Below are 10,583 nucleotides of genomic sequence, written 5' to 3' on the forward strand. Positions count from 1 at the left end.
TTATTTACTTATCTGTTAGAGAGAGAGAGAGAGAGAGAGCACAAGCAGGCAGAGCCAGAGATGGAAGCAGGCTCCCCGCCAAGCAAGGAGCCTGATATGGGACTCAATCCCAGGACCTTGGGATCATGAACTGAGTGGAAGGCAGACACTTAACTGACTGAGCCACCCAGGTGTCCCAAGAGCACTGTTTTAGATTAATAATAATTTGGGGAGTGATGAGGACTTTCAATATTTTGATGATGCTGTTGCTTTCATAGCTTTCCCATGTCAGTCCCCATGAAACTGTATATACTGGCTTGAAGTTTATTCTTTTTTTTAAAAGATTTTATTTGTTTATTTGTCAGAGGGAGAGAGACCACAAGTAGAGCAGCAGGCGGAGAGAGTGGGGAAGCAGGCTCTCTGCTGAGCAAAGAGCCCTATGCAGGGCTCGATCCCAGAGCCCTGAGATCATGGCCTGAGTTTAAGACAGGGGCTTAACCCACTGAGCCACCCAGGTACCCCAATAAACTTATTTTTTTAAAAAGTCAAGGAAGTTTTTCTTGATTAAAAAAGACTGAAGCATGGGGCACCTGGGTGGCTCAGTCAGTTAAGCGTCTGCTGCGGTTCAGGTCATTATTTCAGAGTCCTGAGATCAAGTTTCACGTTGGGTTCCCTGCTCATTGGGGAGTCTGCTTCGCTCTCCCTCTGCCCCTTTGCTTGTGCTCCCCTGCCAATAAATAAATAAATAACATCTTTAAAAAAATAAGTGCTTTAGCAAAACAAATTAAAGATAAAATAGTTATATAGAGAGAAATAAAGCCATATGGCAAACATGTTCATTGGACCATCTAAGGGATTGGTGTATTGGTGTTCATTGTACTAAAATTTTTTCTATAGGTTTAAAATTTTTTTAAAAAGTGTGTAGAAAAATAGGAGTGTCTGTACCCAGAGGGATAGATTGGTGGAATTAAGTGAAATAGTGAGCTGGAAAAAGCTCAGAGACAGCCACTTAAAAAAACAATTATACCCTCTCGTATTGTATACAAATTATCTTCTATAAGAAACTAATTAGGAAATATTTTTAAATTACACAGAACAATCTCCTTCCTATCTTTGTTTGCACTTTCCTCAAAATTAGAATATTGAAAAAGTGTTTACACTATGTCATGTCTGTGGATTGAGTAAAAATATGCCTAAGTTCTAGGCACTTCCATCAGTCTATAAAGCATAACATACTTAAAAAAATAAAAGGAAGTATGATTTTGCGGTCAATAATTGATACAGTCTCATTATGCTCTTGAGTTTGTTTATAATCTACTACTGTCCTTACCTATTTGCTTGTTGTGGAATGCTGATCTAATGCTAATATCATATTAGTATTGTACCTATTACCAGAGTATCATACACACTCTTTTTGTTGTGAGCAACATCACTGTGACTTTCGGCTTAAATTTATTTGGCAAAAGAGGAAACAGTTTCAGAGGAATTATAACTTTTCCTGAGGCACCTGGCCAGTTACTAACGGAGCCAAGATCACACTGATGTGGGCTGGCTGGGTTTGACAGCCCGGCGGGTTGTCTCATAGGAGCAGCCGAGAGGGTCCTAGCTTCACGCAGGATAGAAATCAAGGGCAAGCAGAGACGAAGTGAGAGCAGAGTTTATTAACGACATACAGAGGGTGGCTCAGTCGGTTAAGCATCTGCCTTCAGCTCAGATCGTGATCCTGGGGTCCTGGGATTGAGTCCCACATGGGGCTATTTGTTCAGTGGGGAGCCTGCTTCTCCCTCTGCCACACACACACACACTCTTTCTCTCTAATAAGTAAATACAGTCTTAAAAAGAAAAAAGATTCCGTCTGTCTCTTTCTCCCTCTGCTCCCCTGTCCCCCTCTCCCTTTCTAAAAAAATAAATAAATAAAATCTTTAAAAAAAGAATAAGAAAAAGACAGAGTATAGATACCGACAGAGTGTTTTTTTTTGTTTGTTTTTTTTTTTTAAAGATTTTATTTATTTATTTGACAGAGAGAGATCACAAGTAGGCAGAGAGGCAGGCAGAGAGAGAGAGAGAGGAGGAAGCAGGCTCCCCGCTGAGCAGAGAGCCCCATGCGGGACTCGATCCCAGGACCCTGAGATCATGACCTGAGCCGAAGGCAGCGGCTTAACACACTGAGCCACCCAGGTGCCCCCGACAGAGTGTTAAATAAAGAGTCTCATTTTTTCTGCTTGGGGCCTGGGGTATTTTTATTGAGGGCAGTGGTCCGGTGCACCTGCCTTCTCGGTAATCCAGGAACAAAAACGACTGTTTCGGTGCCCTCCATAAATCACTTATGCCCTGGAGCCTGGGATCCTGATGAGTCAGTGGTCTGGGAAAACATTCCTGATGACCCTGCCCCACCGCCCCTTAGATGTTATCTAGTGTGCTAGAAGACGCAGAAGAAATCGTTAACTCCTTCATCTTTACAAAAAGAACATACATGATTCGTTCTCTAAGATGTGTGTAAGGCCTGGGGTGTGGGTCCTAGCAAAAATAGAATCCAGAAAAGGAGCAAAAAAAGCAATTTTTCATCTGTCCCTGTAGTTTCGTTGTCTCAACACCAAGGTTCAAACTCATTCTGTTTCTCCTGTATGTGGCGTGTTTCTAATTTTTCCATTTGATAAATACTGCTTGCACGGAAATCTTATACATGATTTTCCTCTTCTTTGACATTTTTTGGGGACATATTCTCAAATCAGGAATTGCCAGGTCAAGGGGTTAAAAAAAGTTACAGACCTACATGTATTTTTGAAAGAGACAGACTGTAGTGGCAATGCAGAGAAGTGAGTTGCATCCCTGTGGCCCCAAGTCAGCGTCCTGAGTCTCCCTTTCCCCTTTTCTTTATGGGAGACAGTTCTTTCTACAATACAGAATTCTTGTGAAGCATCCATGGTATGTCTAAATAAAGCATAGAGCACAGAGTCCCTAACCTAGTAATGTACCCAGTACATGTGGTTTTTATTGAAAATGAAAAGGTAGAAAAATACTGGAGGAAACACTGATCTAACAGGAAGGGTATCCTTTCTCCAGAAACTCTCTTTTTCTACTGTGAATACATTTCCCATTTAGGCTTTTGCTCAAAGTTGACTCCAAAGAGTGAAATATCAGTGCCGATATGGGAAAAAAAATTTTTTTTGTTTTCAGATTTATCCATTTACTTGAGAGAGAGCGCGAGCAAGCTAGAGAGTGCAAGTGCATATGTGGGGGAGCAGGGAGGGGCAGAGGAAGGGGGAACTAGCAGACTCCCCACTGAGCAGGGAACCAGACTTGGGACTCTATCCCAGGACCCTGGCATCATGATCTGTGGTGAAATCAAGGGTCGTTGGAGGTTTAACCAAGTAAGCCACTCAGGCACCCCAATATGGGAACATTATATTTATATATATATATTTATATTTATATTTATATTTATATTTATATTTATATTTATATTTATATTTATATTTATATTTATATTTCTATCAGAGACAGTGAGAGAGGGAATACAAGCAGGGAGAGGGAGAAGAAGCAGGCTTCCTGCTGAGCAAGAGCCAGATGCTGGGCTCCATCCCAGGACTCTGGGATCACCGCCTGAGCTACCCATGTGTCCGCAGGGAGCATTCTTCTTTTTTCTTTTTTCTTTTCTTTTCTGTTGTCTTCTCTCCTTCCTTCCAAAAGATTTTATTTATTTATTTGACAGAGATTACAAGTAGGCAGAGAGAGGCAGGCAGAAAGAGAGAGGGGGAAGCAGGCTCCCTGCTGAACAGACAGCCCCACGTGGGGCTGGATACCAGGACCCCAAGATCAGAGCCTGAGCCAAATGCAGAGGCTTAACCCACTGAGCCACCCAGGCGCCCCAGGGGGAGCATTTCAAAGCCCATACGTGAAGCGAACAAAAGAGGCAACGGAGAAGATACAAAACACTTTTGATCTCAGTAGTTAAAAGAAGGAATGCACATATACCTAAATGTGCACAGACCACTTCAAGAAAAACCAAGGGCTGGAAAATTTACAGCTCTAGGTCTTGGGCATCTACTGCATGGTCCACTAGAGGACTCGATATCCCCACATTCTTTTTGAGATCATGTGAAATTTTAGAACCATAGGCCAGTGTGACTGTTCAAGATTTCCAGCAGATGGCGCTAGACTCCATTCAGCGCACAGTTCTGAGGCCCGAGAGATTTGGGTTCCGGAAGAACAAAGCCTTACCCTGTCTCCCGAGGGGATGGTCATGCGCACAGAAACAGGGCAAAAAAAAATCTGCGTTGCTTTTCTTCTCCCGGAATGGTCGGATGTCTGGTTTCCACGCTGGCTGTTGTCTCTGTGCTCTAGGATCCTAAGGATCCAGCAAAGCGAGCATTTATTTACAGTCCGCTGAGTGGAGGGACAAACGGGCGGGCTGATGAAGAGATGACTGGGTCTATGGAGGAGACGGAGGCAAAGCGCACGGCTGACGGTCAGCTCCTCAGAGGCCACTAGTCGGGTGTCAACTAAAAAGAGCAGTTTTTGCTTGAGATTACCCCATCTCAACACATCCGAATGTTTTTAAAAAACACACACCCAGTTTCCGCTAGTACAAAACTGCTATACACCCACCAGACAAATCGGATGCTACCCCTCCCTTTCCAGTACCGGCCAGAGCGTCTCCCCTCCCCCTGACTCTCGACCAGGACCCCAGGAAAGGACACTCCCTGCCGGGTTTTGAAGGGAAATTGGACTACTCCAACCTTTACAGTGATGGGGAGGTGGGTTCTTCCCACGAGGAAGAGGAAACACATCGGCGCTGCAGGGAAGGCGGGGTGGGTGGGTGGGGTCCTCAAGCCCTGGCGGGTCACGACGGTTTGAGAGCTGCTCTTCGCGAGCAGAGCTGGAAACCCAAGCAGAACCGAGCAGGTGAGCAGGCCGCTGCAGGTAAGCGGGGCCTCGGGAAGGTTTGCAGGCCTGCACGGATGCCAGCGGGGACGACTGCGCCAGCCGAGAGCCAGGGCTGGGAATGGGGTGTCCTGGCAAGGGCACTTGGCCCACAGTATCAGGGTTCATGGAAGGGTTCCTCAGTTCATCTGAGTAACAGGGAGTGCAGGCCCCGGGGGCCCCCAGCCTCCGCTGGTTCTGGAATTACTCCTCCATGGGCCAGAAACGCTGTGCTGGGATCCCGTAGGTTAGACGGGACTGGGACTCACCCTGGGTGAGAGTTGGGGTCACGGGCAGGGATCCAGACCTTATTGGAAGACTCAGAAGCACCTCATTCCCCTGCATTCCTTTTAGGAAGGAAGGAACTCTGGGCTCTGACAGGTTCTGATGATTGAACCGACCTAATCAGGGGGACCTGGGAGGCTTTATGTGCACATTGAAGGTTTGGGGAGAGAAAGATGAGACTGACCTTTAAAAGACCTTTAAAAGACTTGGCTTGCAGGGTGGATACTCAGTCTGATCCAGAGGGGATGCAATTCTGGAACAGCTGGGAGGGTTGTTCCATCTGTGACTTTGGCCAGGACCCCACATCTCTGTGTCCCCTACTAGACTGGACAATGAGTAAGGAGGGGATGGGAGGAAGGTGGGGTAGTGTGAGCTGCTTCTGAGTGGTGACTCCCCCACTTCGGGCTCTTGTTGCTAAACATTGTATCTGGAGATGGCTATAGGTACAAATATATTATTATGTAAACATCCTTTTTATTATTTTACAGGACTTCAATCCTGTTGTGAGATGCTGGACAGATTATATAACCTCCTAGAATCTCTTCTCTTCCATACATCAGAGGCAATAATAGTACTACTTCCTGAGTCATTTTATTTCCTAAGTAGCCAGCATGTAGTAGTGAATTAATCAAATACTTAATCAGTGAATTAAGTATTCAGTGAATTAAATAAGTATTTGAGAAGAATCCATGGAAAGTGTTCAGGGAATGGCAAGGAGGCCAGAATGCTGGAGCAGAGAGGACCAGTGATAGAGAATTTGGAGGTGAAGACAAAAGTGGGGGAGGGGGAATACCTGTTGGGTCCCATAGGTCAACTTTACTGAGTCAAGTGGAAAACCACTGGAGGGTTTGGAGTGGTTTGGAGTGGAGGGATGACATGATCCATACATAATTTACCAGGAATATCAGCTACTGTGTTGAAAATATGGAAAATAGAAAAATAGAAGGATGCCTGGGTGGCTCAGTCAGTTAAATGTTTGCCTTCAGCTTAGGTCATGATCCCAGGGTCTTAGGGCCAAACACCGGGTCAGGATCCCACTCAGTGGCAAGTCTGCTTCTCCCTCTCACACTGTCCCTGCCTGTGCTCGCTTGCTCTCTCTCTCTCTCTCAAGTAAATAAATTAAAAAATCTTAAAAAAAGAAAGAAAGGAAGAAGCAGAGGAACCATTGGAAGTTACTTCATTAATTTGGGCAAGAAATGATGGAAGGTGGCTCAGAGCATGTGGGTGGTTATGGGAGTGATGAGAAGTGATTGATTTCTGGGTCCATTTTGGCAAGAACGTCTACAGGACTTGGTGATCCTGGGACATAAAAGAAGGATCACGGATGGCATGGATGTGTTTAGCCTGAGTAACTGCTAAAATGGAGAAAGCATTAACAGAAAGGAAGGCTACAGTGGGAGGTAGGTTACATAGGAATAGCAGGAGTTCTGTTGAACAGGTTTGAGGTGGCGATGCCTGTTTGAGGTGTGAGTGGAGATATCAAGGAATGGTTGGATACATGGATCTGAAGCTAGGGAAGAGATCCAGGCTAGAGGCGAAATAACAAATGACTTTTTAGGATATGTATATCCCATGCGATATTTCAATTACAACAGTTTGTCCTGCATTTTTCTTTGCTAAATCCGGTAACTCTAGTTGTGGGATACTTGGGAGGTAGTGATTAGGTTCTCTAGCAAAAGACACTGGAAAAAATGGCCAAAAAGGAAAAACTATTGGTGGTCTGAAAACCAGAACAAGAAGGAGTTTCAGGAACAGAGTCACCAGCTGTGTCGAATGCTGCTGATAGATCAAGTGTGTTCAGGACAGAAAATGACTACTGATTTGAACAAAGTAGATATCATTGGTTAATTTTTGGAAAAGGGTATTCATGGAATTGGGACAAGGTAAACTTGCTTTCTAGTGGATTCAAGAGAGAAATGGAAAATAGAGAAAATTTTCACAAGGTTTGTTTTGTTTCTTCTCCTTCTCCTTCTCCTTCTCCTTCTCCTTCTCCTTCTTCTTCTCCTTCTTTTTTTTTTAAGGCTCATTTCATGACTGTGAGATCAAGACCTGAGCTGAGATCAAGAATTGGACACTTAACTGACTGAGGCACCCACACACCCCACGCAAGGAGTTTTCAGTAAAAAGACCAGAGGAATGAGATGGAACTAGGAGGAGTGAAATCTGGAGAGGATTTCCTTTGGGGATGGGAGCCATGACCCCTCATTTATATGCTGATAGGATGGTGTAACATAAATTGATACAAGAGGAGAGGAAATAACTGAAGGTAGTGAGTTAGAATAGGGAGGTGGTGAGTGAAGGTACACATACAGCCTACACACATTATATATAAAAACAGAAACCTACTCCCCATACAGACAATGTCCTTATTCCTTGAGAGATCAAAAAAAGAGGCCAGTATGGGCTACCTTTGCTATAGGATTTTGGCCTCTCAGGTCCTGACGGACTTCTTTGCTCTCCAGTGCCTTCTATCAGTAGTTTTGTGTATTCTATTTACATTCTCAATGGAAGAGTTAGAACAAAAGTTTCAAACATATTCAGAAATAGATGAATTAATAAATGAACCCCCATGAACCCATCGTTGAGCTGCAATAATCGCCAACACTTTGGTATCTTCTGTCATCTGTAGTCCACCCTCTTTCCTCCTTTTCCTCTTAATTATATTGAAGCAAATTCTAGACAATATTCCCCATACGTCACGTCGCATGTATATATTTGAGCTTTATCTTTAAAGGATAGGGACTGTTTTTTTTAAAAAGTTGCCTTATAATAGCACACATACAAAATTAATTAATTCTTTATTTTACTCACATATTTAGTCAGTATTCATATTTGCATGGTTTTCTTGTTGCACCGGATCATTAAAAAAATTTTTTTTTAAAGATTTTGTATTTATTTATTTGAGACAGAGCAAGAGAGAGCATGAGCAGGGTGGGAAGCGGGCATGAGAAAAAGGGAAGAGGAGAAGCAGGCTCCCTGCTAAGCAGGGAACCCAACTCGGGGGTTGATCCCTGGACCCTAGGATCATGACCTGAGCCAAAGGCAGAAGCTTAACCGACTGAGCCACGCAGAAGTGCCCCACATCAGGCAATTTTGAGTAACAAAGTATTCTCATTCACAAGACTGTTGTGGGCCGTATTTATTAACAGAGCAGAAGTATATGGTAATGAACCAAAGCTGGCCAGCAAGTCAGTGTTAAATACCTTTCTTCAGTGGGAGTCCTCATCCCTCCCACCCACAGCCAGGTGACAAATCAGGATTAGCAGGACGAGACCCACAACTGGGGAAGTGGGAGAATCACTCAGATTGGTACAGTTTCCGTGGTCCCTCAAAGGACATAACTAATTACAAGATCACCATACTCAACAAAGGCCAGAGCTATAGTATTCCCTTCCGGTATTTATAGTATATTTTTAGTTCCTCCCAGTCCAGATGCAATTTACCAACTAGAGGTCATTTTTGTCATAAGCAGTGTTGCCTAGCAACATAGATGATAGACCACCTTATGAGCTTGCTAAAGGAACAGCTAGGAAGTTACTTAACTTACGGTTTAACTGAAGATCAAATATGTGTGCATAATAGGAAAGATTTTTATCTTTCAACAAAAATAACCATTTGAGGGATAGTTGACGTAAAGTAACTATAGGTTTTTGTACTGTATAGTTTGGTAAATTTTGACAGGTACACATCCAGGAATCCATTACCACATTCAAGATAGTGACTACTTATACACATATCAACCTCAGACATTTTCTCAATCCTTTTTTATAATCCTTCTCTACATTTTACAACCACCCCAACCCATCCCCAATGACAATTAATAGTTCATTCCTTTTTATTGCTGAATACTATTCCATTTTGAGGATATACCACAATTTTTTGATCCAGTCACCCATTTGTTGGCCATTTGAGTTGTTTTTAGGTGCGGCTATTACTTTTATTGTTGTTACTGTCAACAACAAGCAAAATGTATACTTCTATATTTCCCACTGCCTTTTTTTCATTAAAAATTTGTATTTACTTAGGGGCGCCTGGGTGGCTCAGTGGGTTAAAGCCTCTGCCTTCGGCTCAGGTCATGATCCCAGGGTCCTGGGATTGAGCCCCACATCCGCTCTCTGCTCAGCAGGGAGCCTGCTTCCTCCTCTCTCTCTGCCTGCCTCTCTGCCTACTTGTGATCTCTGTCAAATAAATAAATAAAATCTTTAAAAAAAAATTTGTATTTACTTAAAAGCAGTCAGAGTTTGCCACCCCTGCACTGCACCAGGCAAGGTTAGTGGTTATTGAAAATACCACCAGGATAGGGCTGTCTAAAGACACATTCGGTAGTGTGTTAACTATGCCAAAAGACACTATAGGGCAAACAAATCTTACACAGCCTTAAGTTTCAATTTTTTCTTTGAAAGGACTGAGTTGTATACAGGGGGTTAAATGCTTGATAGACAAGAAAAAAAACTGCTCGAGAACCAACTTATCATCATCGTCATCCTCCTCATCTCCCTGGTCTTCCTTCTTTGTCTTGTGTCTTTTCAGCTTGTATGACTCCCTTTTTTGCCATCTCAGGCTTCCCTTGCATGTAGTGTGCGGCAATATTCTTTTCATTTTTTCCCTCAGCTGAGTGGCCTTTTCGTGAGGCTGCTTGTCATCTGCAGCAGTGCTGCTCCTTGTCCTTCCCTGTCTTCTCTGCAACGTCACCAATGGATAGGGCAGGATGTTCTCCTTTGATTTTTAGCCGATGCTCAGAACAGAACAAGGAAAAGGCAGAAGGAGGCCAGTTGGGTGCATTGAGATCCTTGAGCTTCTTTTTGGTTTCCCCTGTAGGGAGCATATAAGTTTTACTTTCTTAGGTTGCACCCAGGCAACTTCAACTAATTGCAATAGTGAAGCATCTGCCTTTGGCTCAGGTCATGATCCCGAGGTCCTGGAATTGAGCCCCTCATTGGGCTCCCTGCCCAGCGGGGAGCCTGCTTCTCCCTCTCTCCCTGCTTGTGTTCCCTCTCTCGCTTTCTCTCTGTCAAATAAATAAGTAAGATCTTGAAACAAAAAGCTTTCATTTCTCTTTCATAATGGGCCTTGTCCACCTTTGCCGTGTCTTCAAATTTTGCTTTCTCTTTGGTAGACATGGTCTTCCACCTCTCCAAGCGCTTCTAAGAAAACTCTTGAGAGGTTGATAGAAGCATCCAGGTGCTTGTTCTTGTGCTCCTCTCTGCAAGTTTGCACAGATGAATGCATATGATGACATGTTGTTTCTCAGCTTCTTAGGATCTTCTCTGCCCGTAATTAAGTATTTTCCTCAGCGAGGCACAGAATGACCAATGCCCGGCTGGCTCTCACTTACCTCGGGGCCATCTTTGTGGAGCTTAGTGTACTGCAATGGCCATCCTACTGCATTTCTTTCT

General features: G+C 43.8%; 1 pseudogene; it reads right to left on the reverse strand.

Annotated features, from left to right (window-relative positions):
* Positions 1-7,149: 7,149 nt before the first annotated feature.
* LOC116582014 lies at positions 7,150-10,533 on the reverse strand (annotated as a pseudogene).
* Between the last annotated feature and the right edge of the window lie 50 nt (positions 10,534-10,583).

Source organism: Mustela erminea, chromosome 2, assembly GCF_009829155.1.
Source record: "Mustela erminea isolate mMusErm1 chromosome 2, mMusErm1.Pri, whole genome shotgun sequence".
Lineage (NCBI taxonomy): Eukaryota > Metazoa > Chordata > Mammalia > Carnivora > Mustelidae > Mustela > Mustela erminea.